A 20,563-nucleotide genomic window follows, 5' to 3' on the forward strand; every position below is an offset into this window, starting at 1 on the left:
GGCAGCCTGCTTTTATTCCCTTATGTGGCCCCACCCACATCCTGCTGATTGGTCCATTTTACAGAGAGCTGATTGGTCCACTTTACAGAGAGCGGATTGGACCGTTTTGACAGGGTGCTGATTGGTGCATTTACGATCCTCCAGCTAGACATAAAAGTTCTCCAAGTCACCACCGTATTAGCTAGATACAGAGTGCTGATTGGTGCTCATACAATCCTCCCGCTAGATATAAAAGTTCTCCAAGTCCCCATCTTGTTCGGGAGTCCAGCTGGCTTCACCTAGTGGATCCTGCATTGGGCCTGCAGGCGGAGCTGCCCGCCAGTCCCGAGCAGCACTTGCACTCCTCAGCCCTGGGGCTGTCGATGGAACCAGGCCCAACGGAGTAGAGGGCGGCGCCCCTCGGGGAGTCTCGGCCTGTGGTAGCTTACCGCAGCGGGGGAGCTCAGACATGGCGGGCTGCAGGTCTCGATCGCTGCCACGCGGGGAGGCAGCTAAGGCCCGGCGAGAATTTGAGTGCAGTGCAGGGGGACCATGGTACTGCTGGGGCACCCGGCGCAACCGCCACAGCTGCTGGCCCGGGTGCTAAGCCCCTCACTGCCTTGGGCTGGCGGCGCCGGCCGGCCGCTTCAAGTGCGGGGCCCGCTGAGCCGGAGCCCGCGCCCCCGCCGGCCGGAACTCCCGCTGGCCTGTGAGCGGGGCGCACATCCCCGGTTCCCGTCCGCGCTTCTCCCTCCACACTTCCCCACAAGCAGAGGGAGGCGGCTCCGCCTCAGCCAGCCCAGAGAGAGGCTTCCACAGTGCCATGGCGGGCTGAAGGGCTCCTCAAGCGCGGCCAGAGTGGACGCCGCCCAAGGAGGCGCCGAATGAGGGCTGCTGGCACATTGTCACCTCTCATTAGGACGGAAATTTAGTTAACATTTAAATAGGAGAGCTTACTTGGTTGGAGAATATTAGAAATTTTTAGAAAATTACGTTAATTGAGGGGCCAGGGTTGGAGTGTTCATGGTTAAATTATGATTTTTAGGGCTCTGACTAGGTTCAATTTAAGTACCTTGTTTTTGGGGGTTGGCAAGAGTACCTCTAACCTAGTTTAACAATAAAGTCAGAGATGGGGGGAGGGCAGATTTGCGGTTTTAATCGGAAGCAGTCCTTTAGTGCGTGAACGTACGTGTGTGCGTGAACGTACACGTGTGCGGAAACGTACATGTGTGCGTGAAATGTGTATTGATTTTTATACCCTTCAAGCATGAATGAATTAGCACCTTATGGTTGGGTATGTTCGTTCAGAATGTTCAAAATAAGTCCAGCTACAATCGATTCCGCGGGGATCAGGCTCCTGCCATGGTAGGTGGCAGCATCCCGAAAATTAAAAAATACCAAATGCATGACAGTGCTCCCGTGACTAGTTACTAGGTTGATAGTCACTAGTACATTGAGATATAAGGTTTGCAAATATTTTCTCCCAGTTTGTAGGTTGCCTCTCCACCCTCCATCCTCCTATTTCCTTTGCTCTGCACAAACTTTATAATTTTAAGTAATCCTGTTTATCTATTTTTGTCTTTATTGCCTCTATTTTTGCTGTACAAACTAAATCCTCAAAAACCTGTATTATCAGTTATAAGATTTATTTTGATAATATTCCAAACAGTTTAAAATGCTTTATTTGACATAATGGCATCAGATATAACATGGTATAATGTCATACTATTACTCTTTTTCACTTAAAAATCAAAATGTAAAAATTATAATTTTTAAATATGGCAAAAACGTACGTTAAAAATACATTAAGTGGTAAATAAACTGCTGTAAATCCCACATATAATCATGGCTTACTCTTATAATACCTTGAACATTATAAAGTGATTTTCTATCTCTTATTACATTTTATAATAACCTATGGGATAGCTGGAGTAGATACTATTTTCTCTGCCTTAACATGTGCCAAAAACGAGAGAGGGAGAGAAGTGAAGTGACTGTCCCCATATTACAAAGACACAATGGTGCAGAGCTGAAACTTTAGTGATTATTTGAAATACTTTACAATTTTTCTAAAACATAGTGAGATCTAGGGACTTAGTGTTATAACCAGCCCTGTTTGAAAATTTCTCAGGATATTGGTTCATCCTTTATTAAAATGAACAAACAAAAAAAGTAGGATCAAGTTAAGAAAAGCAGAATGTTTTGGTAGGATTAGGATCTCAAAATAATTGTCTGAAGTCAATAAAGTGTTACATTATTTTTCTTGCTTTATTTTTAATTCTATAATTTTGCTGTGTCTCTATGGTGGTGTAATAACCTGAGAAAGACGGTTATAATCACATGTGTACTAATTACAACCATCCAACATAATTTTAGAGTAAGATTTAACCAGGACGTAAATGTAAAAGTTCTTAAAAGTATTCAACTTCTCTGTCTATACTTAAGACTCCATCTCTAGTTGTCTGTTGATTATGCAAGTAGAATTAACAATAATTAATTTATCAACCTAATCTTTAAGCAGTGCAAGCATTATTATTAGACTTTCTTAAATGGGCACTATAATATGTATCTTGATTGAGTTTATTTCATAGAAGAATGGTATTTCTAACATTATTTTAGAGATTTTTGATATTCAATCTCAAATGTTTAATATATTTTCCAAAATTATCAAATAAGGATGAGCACTAGCATACTCTAATATTTACAGGAAAAATGTAAACAAAAACACTTGGATTTCTAGGTTCCTTTAATAATCTCAACGCCAGGATGAATTCTCTAAGTCCGAAAAAATTGCCATGACTTGGTACTAAGATCAGTATCAATTCAACCATTATTTCTTTTAAAAAAATTAAATAAAAGTTGCATTTACCATTTTGTGCAGTGGTTCTCAACCCTGGTTATCCCTCTATAGTTTTAAGAAATAATTCAACCATTATTTCTTTTTTTTTTTTTTTTTTTTTTTTTTTTTTTTGACACGGAGTCTGGCTCTGTCATCAACCATTATTTCTTTAAAAAAATTAAATAAAAGTTGCATTTACCATTTTGTGCAGTGGTTCTCAACCCTGGTTATCCCTCTATAGTTTTAAAAACTACTGATACCTGGGTCCTTGGCCTAGTGATTCAGCATAAATTAGTCTCACATGTGGCATTGTTATCAGGAGCTTAAACAGTTTTCCAGTTTATATTAATGTGCAGCTGAATTTGAGAACAACTGCTTTAGTCTTTTGAAATGAGGCCAGGTGTACATATAAGGCCTTACTGTGCAAAGCTTTAAATTTGGGGGACATTTTGGTCATATAAAGCTGGTTAATACAGATGAAGTTTAAAAGAAATAGACTCTCACTTACCAGGTATACTAATACTCTGCAGGAATCAAGATCATTTTGAGATAATTAAAAATAAGAGAAAAATAAACTTCCTGAATGTTGACTTTATAATTACATGGTCTACATTTCTCACAGTATACTGTCTTGATTGATGGTTAGAATAAAATTCCAAAGAATCTGAAACTTAGCATACAAAATCATATTTGTATAATTTTTATGTTCAACATATTTCAGTGAAATTCAGTGATTAAAAATTAATTATCCATGGGTGATATATATGATTATTCCATTGCCAAGACTGTTACATTAAGTAAGGCAGCTCCTTCCCAACAGATCTGGAAATCAATGTTGCATCTGAAGAAGGCTTTTAAAATCAATATTCTTAAGTACATGTATAATTTTGTTATAATCTCCATATTATTGCAATTCAGTTCTACAGAAGATGTTTCTTGTCACATCACCAGTCCAGTGACACTGGTAGAGTGTATCAAGGGAAATGTGAATTGTCCTTTTAAACTTCCAAGCCAAATAATAGAGTGAATTGATTTATATTTCAACCTTGACTATGAAACACATTAACAATTATGATGCATAGTAAAAATTCTGTTTTTATACATTATAATTTACTGAGACACATTTAAAATTCACATAACATTTGTTTGAATTGGACAGTGTTTACAATTGTAATTTTTGCAACATTGAAAACGCCAAATGTGTTTGATTAATATCCGCTTCCTGCAGCCACACCTGTATAATATTTATGTCTCTCAATTACTATTTGCGGTAATTAGCGGTTTTTCCATTGCAATTAACCAACTTCAACCTCGAACATTGTCTGAGATGCTTAACTTTTTACTTTTTTTCTTAGTTGAAATATTCTAATTATATTTTACTTTGTGATTTTAGTTTTCCTTTTATCTTCTTGGAGTTTAACCTCAATAAAATTTTGAGTTGGTTCTTATTTGCATCAAACAACGCTAAAATGTAATACAAATTATTATCACTCTATCTACATAGAAAAACATTGCTAACAAACCTGTGAATGACTTAATCATTTCAACAATTAAGATATTTACACACACACACACACACATTTCTTCTAAAAAGAATGGTTAAAACTACCTATACACTGGAAACATATTTTCACATAAAATTGCTCATTATTATTTGTATTTATATTGTGCAAATTATGTCAGTAGCTAGAATGAGTTGGATTTGACAATAGGGAAAAAGTGGTTTCATATCCCAGACTCTTAAAACACACTTTTCAATTTATGACACAAGCACTCAAAAGATATGTATGTGGTCCTCATGTCTGGCATCTAATTCCTATGAGTTTCCTTCAGTTAATACTAAACACATGTATAGAAATTGCCATAAACTGAGCTGTATGATGGTAACAATCCCCAAATGACAATTCAATCATCCAGATCTTTGACTTGTCCTAATTCCATTATACGAGGTGGATCTAATGGTCATTAGATCCCTAGATATCAGGGATCCCTAGAAAAGTGTTTTCTTAATCTTAGGTAATAGTTTTCAATGCTTTGGTGAAAATTGCTTAAGTAACGCTTCGATTTTCATCCGTCTTTGAAAATGGCTCTTTCAATGGTTGATAAAGTGAGTCATCACATAGTACTTCTATACTGTAAAGAAAAAAAGCTAAAACAGTAATTAATATACGTTAGGTATTCAGTACCTCTTATTTCCAGATATATACAATAAATTCCTTTTATATCTTAGAGCTAAAACCAGAGAAAAAATCATCTCCATAAGCCATGTACTGTCTTTTGTCAGGTAAAGAAAAAAGTGTAATTCATCTTTATCTTCTCTGATCTATTATGTTGACTTTTATTTTTGATTTTAAAAATTGAACTTAATTGATTTTTTCTTGATACATAAATTATACATGTTCAGTGTGTATAGCATACATTAAAAATTGTTAAAAAACACCTATAATCTCAGCAAACAGGAAGTTTTATTTTATTTTGTTGAAAATGTTACCTAACATTTTAGTTTTCCTAAATATCAAAACTGTCTTATTAGCATACATTTTAAAAATAAATTTTATTCTATCTTCTTTAATAACATACCAGTTTTTCCTTTATATGTATTTTGAACATATATTTGGGTCACTAAATGCTATCTTAAAAGTATGGATTTCATTTGTTAGTATTCCATAACTAGCAATTATAAAGTTGGACATTTAGATTTATTTCAGTTTTCAATATTCACTTCTAAAGAAAGGTTACAATGAATATTTCTGTAGTTAAATCTAACCACACATGCAAGATTATTTCTTTAGAATACATTTTAGAAGTAGTGTTACATTAAGGCATTTGACTTACACTTTTAAAATCTCTTTAGAAAATGTTCTGTTATTATAATGATCTATTTTTGTATGCCTTGTATTATAATTTGTATCAAATATATTTTTATATGCATGGTATAGATAAGAGATGCAAATCTAGATAAAGCGACAAATGTATTACATAATTAAATAACACATTGACATTGTTTTAAGTGTATTTTTAAAAAAATACTGTGCTAAATTCCTCTCAAGTCAGCATCTAAACTAATTCTTGAAAAAGATCCAGAAAACAAAGGTCTCAAATTTCTAGATATTTTAGGTGTACATTCAGGTTTCCAAAAGATAACTGATGTGGTAACTTGAGAAACATGGAATAAAGATTTGGGCACCCCACAGGGAAGCCACACAAGGATAGTCTAGAACCTCTCAGTTAGTAATAAAGGGGCCCTGGTAGCATTCCTAGTCCTGTAGGGGAGAGGTAAATAATTTACTAAAATCCATAGACAGAGAGGCTTGTGAGGACAGGGCTGCCTGGCTGGATCTGTGACTTTTGGTCAAAGAAATAGTTAATGCCAGCACTCCTAGAAGGGGGAGGGAGCCAGGAATGTAACTACTTGCCGCACCCTTCTCTCTTCTTGCAGTCCTTGCTCTTCTCTCTTCCTCCAGTCACTTGCTCCTGCTTTTTATTGGCTGAACTCAACTGACATCAGGCAGTAAGGGAGCCCTGGAAGTAGTACATTGTGTATTTCAGCCTCCTAGGTGCACAGAGCAGGTTTGAGAATAGGGATTGGCCTTGCAGGGGCAAATGAAAGATATCCAGTGCAATAAGAAATCTCTACAGGTATCTTCCTCCTTTTATTTTTTCTTATGACTGTGTCTAGACAGGGGAATTCATTTTTCTACTAGAAATACTTTATGTATATTCATTTATGATTTTCACTCTAAGAGGTATTCTTTCAGTGAGATCTTGAAAATCCGAATCACTTTAATTTGCATGTATAGAACTCAATGTCTATGAAAACAAGTGTAGCATCTATACATATGTATGTCATAAATATATAACATGTGCATTACACATCTAATACAGTATATCATCTTAGTATTTAATAATCTATGATTATTCAAAGAACTCAATATGTAAACTCAAAATATACATGCATTGCTTTTAAAAATTTTTTTGGTTATGTATTATGTGACTATTTACAATGGAAAAGGACACACAGTTCAGTTTGATGGCTGTGTGTCAAATGAAAGCTAAATATCCTACTCCTATCCAGCTTTTCCTACCTATTCCTCTTTACTCTGCCCCTGATACTCAGACATCCTCAGGTGAAATGTTCACAGAAAAAGAGAGGAAAAGTTGGTCAAATAAGATATTCCTTTAAATCTTGGATTTTGTTTTAATTAATTATGTTTGATTATTGAACCCTTGCTTTTTTCTTTACTGAAAAATGTGGATGATGACCACTTGCCATTTTTTTATACTGAAAAAGTTCTGCCTATCATAATTTTATTTATTTATTTATGAGAGAGAGTCTCACTCTTTTACCGAGGCTGGAGTGCGGTGGCATGATTTCAATTCACTGCAGCCTCCGTCTCCTGGGCTCAAGCAAGCCTCCTACCTCAGTAACTTGGATTATCGGTGCACACCATTATGCTTGGCTAATTTTTTTTGTAGTTTTGGTAGAGATGGGGTATTACCATGTTGTGCAGGATGTTGTCAAACTCCTGGACTCAGGAGCTGGGATGACAGGTGTGAGCCACCCACACCAGGACTGCCTATCATAACCTTAAATATTTTATGAAGCAATGTATGTAGAGTGCCAAACAAGTAAATTGCTAATGGAGATCGAGACCATGGTGAAACCCCGTCTCTACTAAAAATAGAAAAAAATTAGCCGGGCGCAGTGGCGGGCGCCTGTAGTCCCAGCTACTCGGGAGGCTGAGGCCGGAGAATGGCGTGAACCCGGGAGGCGGAGCTTGCAGTGAGCCGAGATTGCGCCACTGCACTCCAGCCTGGGTGACAGAGCGAGACTCCGTCTCAAAAAAAAACAAAAAAAACAAAAAAAAAAAACAAGTAAATTGCTAAAAAGAAAACTATCTCCTGTGTTTTTAATGGAAAAGGAATGTTTTTATATAGTTGCTAGATAAGTTAAGGCAATGGAACCTGTTTGTGAGATTTTGTAACTTTAATCCTTTACTTTTTTTTTTTTTTTTTTTTGAGATGGAGTTTTGCTCTTGTCACCCAGGCTGGAGTGCGATGGCGTGATCACGACTCACCGCAACCTCTACCTCCCAGGTTCAAGCGATTCTCCTGCCTCAGCCTCCCGAGTAGCTGGGATTACAGGCATGCGGCACCATGTCCGGCTAATTTTGTATTTTTAGTAGAGACGGGGTTTCTCCATGTTGGTCAAGCTGGCCTCGAACACCCAACATCAGGTGATCCGCCCACCTTGGCCTCCCAAATTGCTGGGATTACAGGCGTGAGGCGCCGCGCCCTGCCTATTCCTTTATTTCTAACAGTTTTTCAGGATGTTGCTACAGCAAAATTTTATATTCACCTTTTTTATTTCATTTTCTTCAAAATGCTCCAGTTTTTCTTAGCTTTACAATTTTTTTTTCCCAGAAATGATAACAGAGCAACGGTTTGGTAATACTAGAGTTTCTATCCTTTTTCTCTTCTTTGATCTGCCTCAAATGTTCTCACATGGCACATGATCATTATGACTCCCATCTTAATAAAATTATAATGTGACATTAGACTGTTATTGTCATACCAGAACTAAGACACACCATCTCACGGTCTTCTTGCATTTGTTCAGGCTTTCTTTATGTGTGTGTGTATTTTTACTTGTTTCATTTTTGTTTTTATACAAACCACCATCCATTTTGTATTTTGGCAAGCCATGTATAATACTTAGTACCCTTAAATTAATTTCAGCTTTGAACAGTAACAATATTCTGGTACCATTCAGATAAGTAAAAGAGTCGTAGCTGCCAGCAACTTCTTTTCTGGAATTCTTTTTTGCTGTCTTTGCTATAAATATCTACCAGATAGTCAAAAAATGTGGCCCCAGGTTTGCATTTGCTAATAAGGTGCCAGAAGCCTATGACAAGTCAAGACCAATAAATACAACAACACCTTCCTACATCAAAATTTTAAGTGCTTTAAAATAGAGGATCAAAGTTGCTCTGTCCATTAGAAAAGGCCAGCCCAGATTGATCTACCTTCTCACTCACACACTGGCTTACACCTGGCTATATGCTGTCGATTCAGCACTTGTACAAGTGTCAGAACCAAAGCTGTTCATTTGCTCTGCTTTCTTTCTTTTTCCCTCTTATTCTTTTTCTGATATGACTGACATTATTCTGGTTCAAATCAATAAACCTGTACTGAGCACCCACTGTTCAGATATTCTCTCAGACCCAGGCCTCAAGGAACTTGAAAGCTAACAAATGATCTCTTAGCAAGAAATTCTTGATGAAAACACTTAAAAGAGTGTAAAAAATTTCAACTGTCAAGAAAGCATCTTTTCAAAGTAGATGGATCTGAATTATCTTTGTATCAAACCACCATTTTGAGATGTATTCTTTAAAGTTATTATATCTGAGAAGTCTCCTTTTTCTTTTCATCTTCACAAATGTTTTTTCTTTTGTTCACTCTAAAAGATTTTGATGTATTGGTTTTGAATGACCAGGATTATTTCAGAAGGATTAAACTAATAAAATATTATAGGCAACAAGAGCGGTGAGGTGTTGAGAGGCATGTAAAAATGTGAGACTATAGCATTTAATGGAAAGACTTACAGAAGGGAGCTAAAAAAATATATTTTCACTACCAGAGCCTACTTTTACTACTAATAATACTGAACACAGCAAATTTGAACCAATTTAAATAATTAAAAAGCCTTAAATATGAATATTGTCAACATTAATATTGATTTTAAATAGAATTCAAACATAACTGAGAAGAATTTGCTTGACAAATAATTACACAACCTGCATCTTTACTATATTGAACACATTTATATTGAAGTATTGTGATTATAAAAATGTTTATCTTGAATATATAATTTTCTTGTATAACATATATAATGTAGGTAATGCCATTCATATTAGTATGTTTCTTCCCTGTTAACAATACAAAAAAGTATGTACATAATTAAGTCTTTTTCTTTAAGAGAACATTCAGAAAGCTTAAAAATAAATTTTAAGTGAAACACTAGCAAAACTTTGGCCTTTACTAAAATTGTACTCCTGTACCCACTTTAACCTGGTTCTGTAGTTTAGATTCTGATTTTATTTGTCAAAGGGATGCCTATGTACTCAATGCAAGTGACATAACATCCTTCATTCAATAAGAATCCAAATGCATGAATAAATACATATCTATTGCAAATAAAAATAGAAGGAGAGCAGATGATTATTGAGGTTTTTTTTGACTAAATACAACACTCTCTAGTCATAAGAGCAAAAATATATTTACCAGTATAGCATGCTAATAATGGGTATTTATAAATGCAGCCAACCATATTTTTAATCAACTTAAAACATATATTTGGTAGGACTTAAGTTTAGCTGCATAAATGAGAGTAATGAACTTAGTTACAGACTTTTTGGACGTGTTTCCCACTTTAATTAAAAAGAGTAGTAATATTAACATTTAATTCCGCTTTATATTTTCAAAAGGATTAGTTCAGTAATGATTATAAATTTCCCTGGCATCTTTGCAACTATCAGCATCCTCAAATTTATAGATGAGGGAATTTTCAGAAGAAGGTTAAGTACTAGGAATAGATTTTGAATCCAGTGGATTTCCGTTACAAGACTGGCCTAGGCTAGTGCAAGGAGCTGGTAGCTTGCATTTATTATGGAAAACAAGGCAAGGTGTTTGGTCTTTTTTTTTTTTTTTGTATTTTTTTTTTAATTTATTTATTATTATTATACTTTAAGTTGTAGTGTACATGTGCATAACGTGCAGGTTTGTTACATATGTATACTTGTGCCATGTTGCTGTGCTGCACCCATCAACTCATCATTTACATCAGGTATAACTCCCAATGCAATCCCTCCCCCCTCCCCCCTCCCCATGATAGGCCCCTGTGTGTGATGTTCCCCTTCCTGAGTCCAAGTGATCTCATTGTTCAGTTCCCACCTATGAGTGAGAACATGCGGTGTTTGGTTTTCTGTTCTTGTGATAGTTTGCTAAGAATGGTTTCCAGCTGCATCCATGTCCCTACAAAGGACGCAAACTCATCTTTTTTTATGGCTGCATAGTATTCCATGGTGTATATGTGCCACATTTTCTTAATCCAATCTGTCACTGATGGACATTTGGGTTGATTCCAAGTCTTTGCTATTGTGAATAGTGCTGCAATAAACATACGTGTGCATGTGTCTTTATAGCAGCATAATTTATAATCCTTTGGGTATATACCCAGTAATGGGATGGCTGGGTCATATGGTACATCTAGTTCTAGATCCTTGAGGAATCGCCATACTGTTTTCCATAATGGTTGAACTAGTTTACAATCCCACCAACAGTGTAAAAGTGTTCCTATTTCTCCATATCCTCTCCAGCACCTGTTGTTTCCTGACTTTTTAATGATCGCCATTCTAACTGGTGTGAGATGGTATCTCATTGTGGTTTTGATTTGCATTTCTCTGATGGCCAGTGATGATGAGCATTTTTTCATGTGTCTGTTGGCTGTATGAATGTCTTCTTTTGAGAAATGTCTGTTCATATCCTTTGCCCACTTTTTGATGGGGTTGTTTGTTTTTTTCTTGTAAATTTGTTTGAGTTCTATGTAGGTTCTGGATATTAGCCCTTTGTCAGATGAGTAGATTGCAAAAATTTTCTCCCATTCTGTAGGTTGCCTGTTCACTCTGATGGTAGTTTCTTTTGCTGTGCAGAAGCTCTTTAATTTAATGAGATCCCATTTGTCAATTTTGGCTTTTGCTGCCGTTGCTTTTGGTGTTTTAGACATGAAGTCTTTGCCCATGCCTATGTCCTGAATGGTACTACCTAGGTTTTCCTCTAGGATTTTTATGGTATTAGGTCTAACATTTAAGTCTCTAATCCATCTTGAATTAATTTTCGTATAAGGAGTAAGGAAAGGATCCAGTTTCAGCTTTCTACTTATGGCTAGCCAATTTTCCCAGCACCATTTATTAAATAGGGAATCCTTTCCCCATTTCTTGTTTCTCTCAGGTTTGTCAAAGATCAGATGGCTGTAGATGTGTGGTATTATTTCTGAGGACTCTGTTCTGTTCCATTGGTCTATATCTCTGTTTTGGTACCAGTACCATGCTGTTTTGGTTACTGTAGCCTTGTAGTATAGTTTGAAGTCAGGTAGCGTGATGCCTCCAGCTTTGTTCTTTTGACTTAGGATTGTCTTGGAGATGCGGGCTCTTTTTTGGTTCCATATGAACTTTAAAGCAGTTTTTTCCAGTTCTATGAAGAAACTCATTGGTAGCTTGATGGGGATGGCATTGAATCTATAAATTACCTTGGGCAGTATGGCCATTTTCACGATATTGATTCTTCCTATCCATGAGCATGGTATGTTCTTCCATTTGTTTGTGTCCTCTTTGATTTCACTGAGCAGTGGTTTGTAGTTCTCCTTGAAGAGGTCCTTTACATCCCTTGTAAGTTGGATTCCTAGGTATTTGATTCTCTTTGAAGCAATTGTGAATGGAAGTTCATTCCTGATTTGGCTCTCTGTTTGTCTGTTACTGGTGTATAAGAATGCTTGTGATTTTTGCACATTAATTTTGTATCCTGAGACTTTGCTGAAGTTGCTTATCAGCTTAAGGAGATTTTGGGCTGAGACAATGGGGTTTTCTAAATATACAATCATGTCATCTGCAAACAGGGACAGTTTGACTTCTTCTTTTCCTAACTGAATACCCTTGATTTCTTTCTCTTGCCTAATTGCCCTAGCCAGAACTTCCAACACTATGTTGAATAGGAATGTTGAGAGAGGGCATCCCTGTCTTGTGCCAGTTTTCAAAGGGAATTTTTCCAGTTTTTGCCCATTCAGTATGATATTGGCTGTGGGTTTGTCATAAATAGCTCTTATTATTTTGAGGTACGTTCCATCAATACCAAATTTGTTGAGCGTTTTTAGCATGAAGGGCTGTTGAATTTTGTCAAAAGCCTTTTCTGCATCTATTGAGATAATCATGTGGTTCTTGTCTTTGGTTCTGTTTATATGCTGGATTATGTTTATTGATTTGCGAATGTTGAACCAGCCTTGCATCCCAGGGATGAAGCCCACTTGATCATGGTTGATAAGCTTTTTGATGTGTTGCTGAATCTGGTTTGCCAGTATTTTATTGAGGATTTTTGCATCGATGTTTATCAGGGATATTGGTCTAAAATTCTCTTTTTTTGTTGTGTCTCTGCCAGGCTTTGGTATCAGGATGATGTTGGCCTCATAAAATGAGTTAGGGAGGATTCCCTCTTTTTCTATTGATTGGAATAGTTTCAGAAGGAATGGTACCAACTCCTCCTTGTACCTCTGGTAGAATTCAGCTGTGAATCCATCTGGTCCTGGACTTTTTTTGGTTGGTAGGCTATTAATTATTGCCTCAATTTCAGAGCCTACTATTGGTCTATTCAGGGATTCAACTTCTTCCTGGTTTAGTCTTGGAAGAGTGAAAGTGTCCAGGAAATTATCCATTTCTTCTAGATTTTCCAGTTTATTTGCGTAGAGGTGTTTATAGTATTCTCTGATGGTAGTTTGTATTTCTGTGGGATCGGTGGTGATATCCCCTTTATCATTTTTAATTGCGTCGATTTGATTCTTCTCTCTTTTCTTCTTTATTAGTCTTGCTAGTGGTCTGTCAATTTTGTTGATCTTTTCAAAAAACCAACTCCTGGATTCATTGATTTTTTGGAGAGTTTTTTGTGTCTCTATCTCCTTCAGTTCTGCTCTGATCTTAGTTATTTCTAGCCTTCTGCTAGCTTTCGAATGTGTTTGCTCTTGCTTCTCTAGTTCTTTTAATTGCGATGTTAGAGTGTCAATTTTAGATCTTTCCTGCTTTCTCTTGTGGGCATTTAGTGCTATAAATTTCCCTCTACACACTGCTTTAAATGTGTCCCAGAGATTCTGGTATGTTGTATCTTTGTTCTCATTGGTTTCAAAAAACATCTTTATTTCTGCCTTCATTTCTTTATGTACCCAGTAGTCATTCAGGAGCAGGTTGTTCGGTTTCCATGTAGTTGAGCGGTTTTGATTAAGTTTCTTAGTCCTGAGTTCTAGTTTGATTGCACTGTGGTCTGAGAGACAGTTTGTTATAATTTCTGTTCTTTTACATTTGCTGAGGAGTGCTTTCCTTCCAATTACGTGGTCGATTTTGGAATAAGTACGATGTGGTGCTGAGAAGAATGTATATTCTGTTGATTTGGGGTGGAGAGTTCTATAGATGTCTATTAGGTCTGCTTGCTGCATAGATGAGTTCAATTCCTGGATATCCTTGTTAACTTTCTGTCTCATTGATCTGTCTAATGTTGACAGTGGAGTGTTGAAGTCTCCCATTATTATTGTATGGGAGTCTAAGTCTCTTTGTAAGACTCTAAGGACTTGCTTTATGAATCTGGGTGCTCCTGTATTGGTTGCATATATATTTAGGATAGTTAGCTCTTCCTGTTGAATTGATCCCTTTACCATTATGTAATGGCCTTCTTTGTCTCTTTTGATCTTTGATGGTTTAAAGTCTGTTTTATCAGAGACTAGTATTGCAACCCCCCCTTTTTTTTGTTCTCCATTTGCTTGGTAAATCTTCCTCCATCCCTTTATTTTGAGCCTATGTAAGTCTCTGCGTGTGAGATGGGTCTCCTGAATACAGCAGACTGATGGGTCTTGACTCTTTATCCAGTTTGCCAGTCTGTGTCTTTTAATTGGAGCATTTAGTCCATTTACATTTAAGGTTAAGATTGTTATGTGTGAACTTGATCCTGTCATTATGATATTAACTGGTTATTTTGCTCGTTAGTTGATGCAGTTTCTTCCTAGCCTCGATGGTTAAACATTTAACCATCGAGGCTAAAACATTTAACCATCGAGGCAAAAACATTTTGGCATTTAACCATCGAGGCTAAAACATTTAACCATCGAGGCAAAAACATTTTGGCATGTTTTTGCAATGGCTGGTACCGGTTGTTCCTTTCCATGTTTAGTGCTTCCTTCAGGGTCTCTTGTAAGGCTGGCCTAGTGGTGACAAAATCTCTAAGCATTTGCTTATCTGTAAAGGATTTTATTTCTCCTTCACTTATGAAACTTAGTTTGGCTGGATATGAAATTCTGGGTTTAAAATTCTTTTCTTTAAGAATGTTGAATATTGGCCCCCACTCTCTTCTGGCTTGGAGAGTTTCTGCCGAGAGATCTGCTGTTAGTCTGATGGGCTTCCCTTTGTGGGTAACCCGACCTTTCTCTCTGGCTGCCCTTAAGATTTTTTCCTTCATTTCAACTTTGGTGAATCTGGCAATTATGTGTCTTGGAGTTGCTCTTCTCGAGGAGTATCTTTGTGGCGTTCTCTGTATTTCCTGGATTTGAATGTTGGCCTGCCCTACTAGGTTGGGGAAGTTCTCCTGGATGATATCCTGAAGAGTGTTTTCCAACTTGGTTCCATTTTCCCCCTCACTTTCAGGCACCCCAATCAGACGTAGATTTGGTCTTTTTACATAATCCCATACTTCTTGCAGGCTTTGTTCATTTCTTTTTCTTCTTTTTTCTTTTGGTTTCTCTTCTCGCTTCATTTCATTCATTTGATCCTCAATCGCAGATACTCTTTCTTCCAGTTGATCGAGTCGGTTACTGAAGCTTGTGCATTTGTCACGTATTTCTCGTGTCATGGTTTTCATCTCTTTCATTTCGTTTAGGACCTTCTCTGCATTAATTACTCTAGCCGTCAATTCTTCCACTTTTTTTTCAAGATTTTTAGTTTCTTTGCGCTGGGTACGTAATTCCTCCTTTAGCTCTGAGAAATTTGATGGACTGAAGCCTTCTTCTCTCATCTCGTCAAAGTCATTCTCCGTCCAGCTTTGATCTGTTGCTGGCGATGAGCTGCGCTCCTTTGCCGGGGGAGATGCACTCTTATTTTTTGAATTTCCAGCTTTTCTGCCCTGCTTTTTCCCCATCTTTGTGGTTTTATCTGCCTCTGGTCTTTGATGATGGTGATGTACTGATGGGGTTTTGGTGTAGGTGTCCTTCCTGTTTGATAGTTTTCCTTCTAACAGTCAGGACCCTCAGCTGTAGGTCTGTTGGAGATTGCTTGAGGTCCACTCCAGACCCTGTTTGCCTGGGTATCAGCAGCAGAGGCTGCAGAAGATAGAATATTTCTGAACAGCGAGTGTACCTGTCTGATTCTTGCTTTGGAAGCTTCCTCTCAGGGGTGTACTCCACCCTGTGAGGTGTGGGGTGTCAGACTGCCCCTAGTGGGGAGTGTCTCCCAGTTAGGCTACTCAGGGGTCAGGGACCCACTTGAGCAGGGAGTCTGTCCCTTCTCAGATCTCAACCTCCGTGTTGGGAGATCCACTGCTCTCTTCAAAGCTGTCAGACAGAGTCCTTTGCGTCTGCAGAGGTTTCGGCTGTGTTTGTTATTGCCCTGTCCCCAGAGGTGGAGTCTACAGAGACAGGCAGGTTTCCTTGAGCTGCTGTGAGCTCCACCCAGTTCGAGCTTCCCAGCAGCTTTGTTTACCTACTTAAGCCTCAGCAATGGCAGGCGCCCCTCCCCCAGCCTCGCTGCTGCCTTGCCGGTAGATCACAGACTGCTGTGCTAGCAATGAGGGAGGCTCCGTGGGTGTGGGACACTCCCGGCCAGGTGTGGGATATGATCTCCTGGTGTGCCTGTTTGCTTAAAGCGCAGTATTGGGGTGGGAGTTACCCGATTTTCCAGGTGTTGTGTGTCTCAGTTCACCTGGCTAGGAAAAGGGATTCCCTTCCCCCTTGCGCTTCCCAGGTGAGGCAATGCCTCGCCCTGCTTCAGCTTTCGCTGGTCGGGCTGCAGCAGCTGACCAGCCCCGATCGTCCGGCACTCCCCAGTGAGATGAACCCAGTACCTCAGTTGAAAATGCAGAAATCACCGGTCTTCTGTGTCGCTCGCGCTGGGAGTTGGAGACTGGAGCTGTTCCTATTCGGCCATCTTGCTCCGCCCTCCAGGATTTGTCAGGTGTTTGGTCTTTAATCAAATTATTCAAAATACAAATTATTTAAAATATTTAAAATAATATTATTATTTGAAATAATATTTGTATTCTGGGGTTTGTATTAAGTCAGATGAGAGTTCAGAAACCAGCTTTGCCACTTATGTGTCATATAATCTTGAGTGAGCTGCTTTGATATCTGTTTCTATATCTACTAGGCAAGAAGAATCATCGTACCTATGTCATGAGATTTCTGTTCAGATTTAAGAAATGACCCTTTTTGCCCAAGACTTAGAAAATAGAGAGCATTTGTCAAATTTGAATACTACTATTGATAATGAAGATGATGATGATAATTTCCAGACAGATTAGGCTGAATTCATACACATAAATGAGAGCTGGATAGAGTCTTCTACATTTAGACCAAAAATGTGGAGATTAATCTATATAGAGACCCTATATGGTGAAAACAACAGATTAAGATCAACAATTGCCTGGCAGAACAGTAGTTTTGTGTATGATTTGACAAGCAATTTATCCTGAGTTGTGATGTTTCCATTCTATTTAAAATCAACAGAACAGTCTCTCTCTCTCTCACTACACACACACACACACACACACACATATTGTGTATATATATGTATAGGGTGTGTGTGTATATGTATATACAGAACAGTCTCTCTCTCTAGATATCTATCTATCTATAGATATCTAGATTCCAACTCTAAAATTCTATGACACAAAAATATATTATTTAGATTGTATATTCACATTAATTTTGTTTAAAATCTCCATTATGCTCTAGAGGGGATTTCAATAAGAATACGTATACCCCATCACATTTTATCAAGCTGAAACTGATTATGCAAATTTTTCGTAGGTAATTTCCATTAATTCTTCTTAAATATTAGATTTTGGTAGAGGTATGTTATAGATTTACATGTGTAAAAACTATCCAAACTTATTTTAAACACCTCTACTATCACCTTCAGTTCTATTTAAGGTCAACTTAATAGATTTACGTAGGTCCCAAGCTATTAGAGAAAATGACAAAATAATTTTTAGTTTAATTTTCCAAAATGCAGATGCTTATTGTCTAAATAAAACTCTTTCCCAATGATTTGACCAGAATTCATAAAGTAGAAACATCTGTTGTTCAGACTCATCCAAACTATACCTTATTCTTTATTTTGTATTTATAAACCACAAAAGATAATGCTCACTAGTTGAAGTCTATAAGCTTTCATGCATTATTTATGAAGTCAGTAAAAATTTCAAGTATTTGCATAATAATTGATGTTAGCAATAAGAGTATGAGTTTATAAATAGTTTCCAAGTGTCAATAAATGCCAGTGTTGGAGATAAACAGAAAAAGGTGATTTAATCACACCTGATTTAGTGCTATTTTTCTTTTATATTTCAACAGTCAGTGGAATCTCGGCAGTAACAGAGAGAAACAAATTTTACATTGTTAAAAATAACATTTAGATTATATTTTTGTATGTGAGAATGTACAGATATTGAGTATAAGAATTCTACATTTTTGAGTTAGGTGAATTTAGGTATATTTTGAATCATTTAACTTTGAGAGAATTCTGTATATTCACTAAAGGAAACATTCGCATTAAATTGCTCGTCTTTCTTTATCAGTCAATGAATCTCACTGATAACTTTGGAATACACCTTTTGGTAAAGCTATGTTATTATGTTTTAATTGTATTGAATAGGTCTGAGAAGCATTTTGTTTACAGAGCATTTGTAAAATAAAAAGTGATTAAATATATGGATAATCTGTGTTTGTTTTCCTTTGAATGTGGAGATGACAGAAGTAAATATGATAGATGCCATGGGATTTTATTTTTTCAACTGAAGCTAGTAAATTCCCTTTGTTTATGGGTAATCCTATATAGCTGAGCAAAGTTATTCTCTGTAAATCTCATTTATGTCTTTATATGTTGGTCATGATTATTTATATTTGTCTTTAGTAACTTTGGTAAGAGAAGAGGCAGGGTTAATTTAAGGAAGCCATAGACCAATCTGCTTTAGAAATTTTATTATCCTATTAAATCCAAGAAGCTGTAGGAATGATATATGGGACAAAATAAAAAGTTTATCTAAACGACAAACCTTATTTGAAATATAAATAAGTTAAAAAAATAAAAAAATCAAGAAACTATAATTTACAAAAAACACTTATTTTATGATACCATGTCCTGATTCCTTTTCATTAGTTGGTCCAATCTTCAATGCCTTTTGCAAGTCCCATTACCTAACAGGAAGCCAAGAAAACATTTTCAGTAGAAAAAGGAATAGTCATCTGCCACTTCACTTGCTTCTGAAAGTGGAAATGATTTTCCCTAGAGGTTTTCTTCTCTTTTCTCTATTTGAGCTATCACCGCATCTCCCTTTTTTCAACACCTATTCAAACCTTGGGAGGATCTAGGCTTTTCAAGAACTCTCTATACTGATGATACAGTGCATAGTTTTCCTGAAGTCAACAGCAAGAGGCGAAATAAGTAATTCACTTTTGTAGCTTCTATGTACGTTTGTCTCTCCGTATCCATAAGGGATGGATTCCAGGACCTGCCGCCCCACCTCCCATCCTCCAACAGATACCAAAATGCAGATGCTCAAGTCCCTTAATAAAATGGCCTAGTATTTGCATATAACCTACTTATATTCTCTCACATATTTTAAATCCTTTTTAGATGACTCGTAACACTTAATACAACGTAAATGCTGTATAAATAGTTGTTATGCTGTATTGCTTAGGGATAAACAACAATAAAAATGTTTGTACATTTTTCTTGTTATTGGAATCTTCCTCAAAACCCACAGCTCAGTTTTTGCCACCCGGTTTTGAGGCATATTCTGATTAGTGAATAAAGTCAGGTAGAGCACTCTCCTTTCATGCAGCCATCCATTTTTCCTTATGAATATTTTCTATCCAAAGTTGTCAATTGAACTCGTGGATAGAGAAGGGTATATTTACCAGGAGAAAGCAAGAAAACTGTGTGTGGCAATATGGGAATGTTTCTCTAGATTTTTCACTCAGTGTGTGTGTGTTGTTTTTACTTTATTTGGTGAATACTAGGCAACTCTACACCACCCCAGACCCTAGTAATTTATGGATATCAAGACTGAAAGGAAACAATGGACATGAAACGAATTTATTACTTACATGGTATTATTACCTACTAAAGGGCAAGATAATCCACAACAAAAGAGGCTCAGGTTCAGTGAGAAGTGAAACCTAAGGAAGAAGTGGAGTTCCAGTATTTAATGGGGTAAAGGGTTGGGCCCAACTGAGTCCCTTACCGTCAGCCCCAGTAGGTCAGGATTTCAATGGTTTGAACTTTCCTGCCATAGCCAAGGGAGAGACCCTGAGTTTTCTTATTGCTTGCCTAAATGTGGGGAAAAAGCAAAAAGGGGAGGAGGAGACCTTTAAAGTGATTGGCAGTTAACAGTACCAATAGAGTGAAACTCTTTATCACAGCTTGAGAGAAACTTCAAGGAGTAAAAATAGGAGATGTAGTCTACAGACACTTAAGAAATTCACATTGTGCCAGGAAGGCTAAGCATCCATTCATCTAGAAGTTGAAGAAAAATAGAAACTGGGTTTGATTGAATGACAGTGTGAGTGCTACATATAAGACATTTTCTAGCCTTTCAGAGAGGGAAGTTAAGAGTACATGAAAAGATTATTACTGTTCCTCTTTGCCTTTGAAGATTACAGAGGATTACAGTCAGCATGCAGAGACAATATTGTTGTAACTTACAGTTTTAACAATGAATTCT

The sequence above is a fragment of the Macaca nemestrina genome, chromosome 9 (genome assembly GCF_043159975.1).
Source record: "Macaca nemestrina isolate mMacNem1 chromosome 9, mMacNem.hap1, whole genome shotgun sequence".
In the NCBI taxonomy this organism is placed as follows: Eukaryota; Metazoa; Chordata; class Mammalia; order Primates; family Cercopithecidae; genus Macaca; species Macaca nemestrina.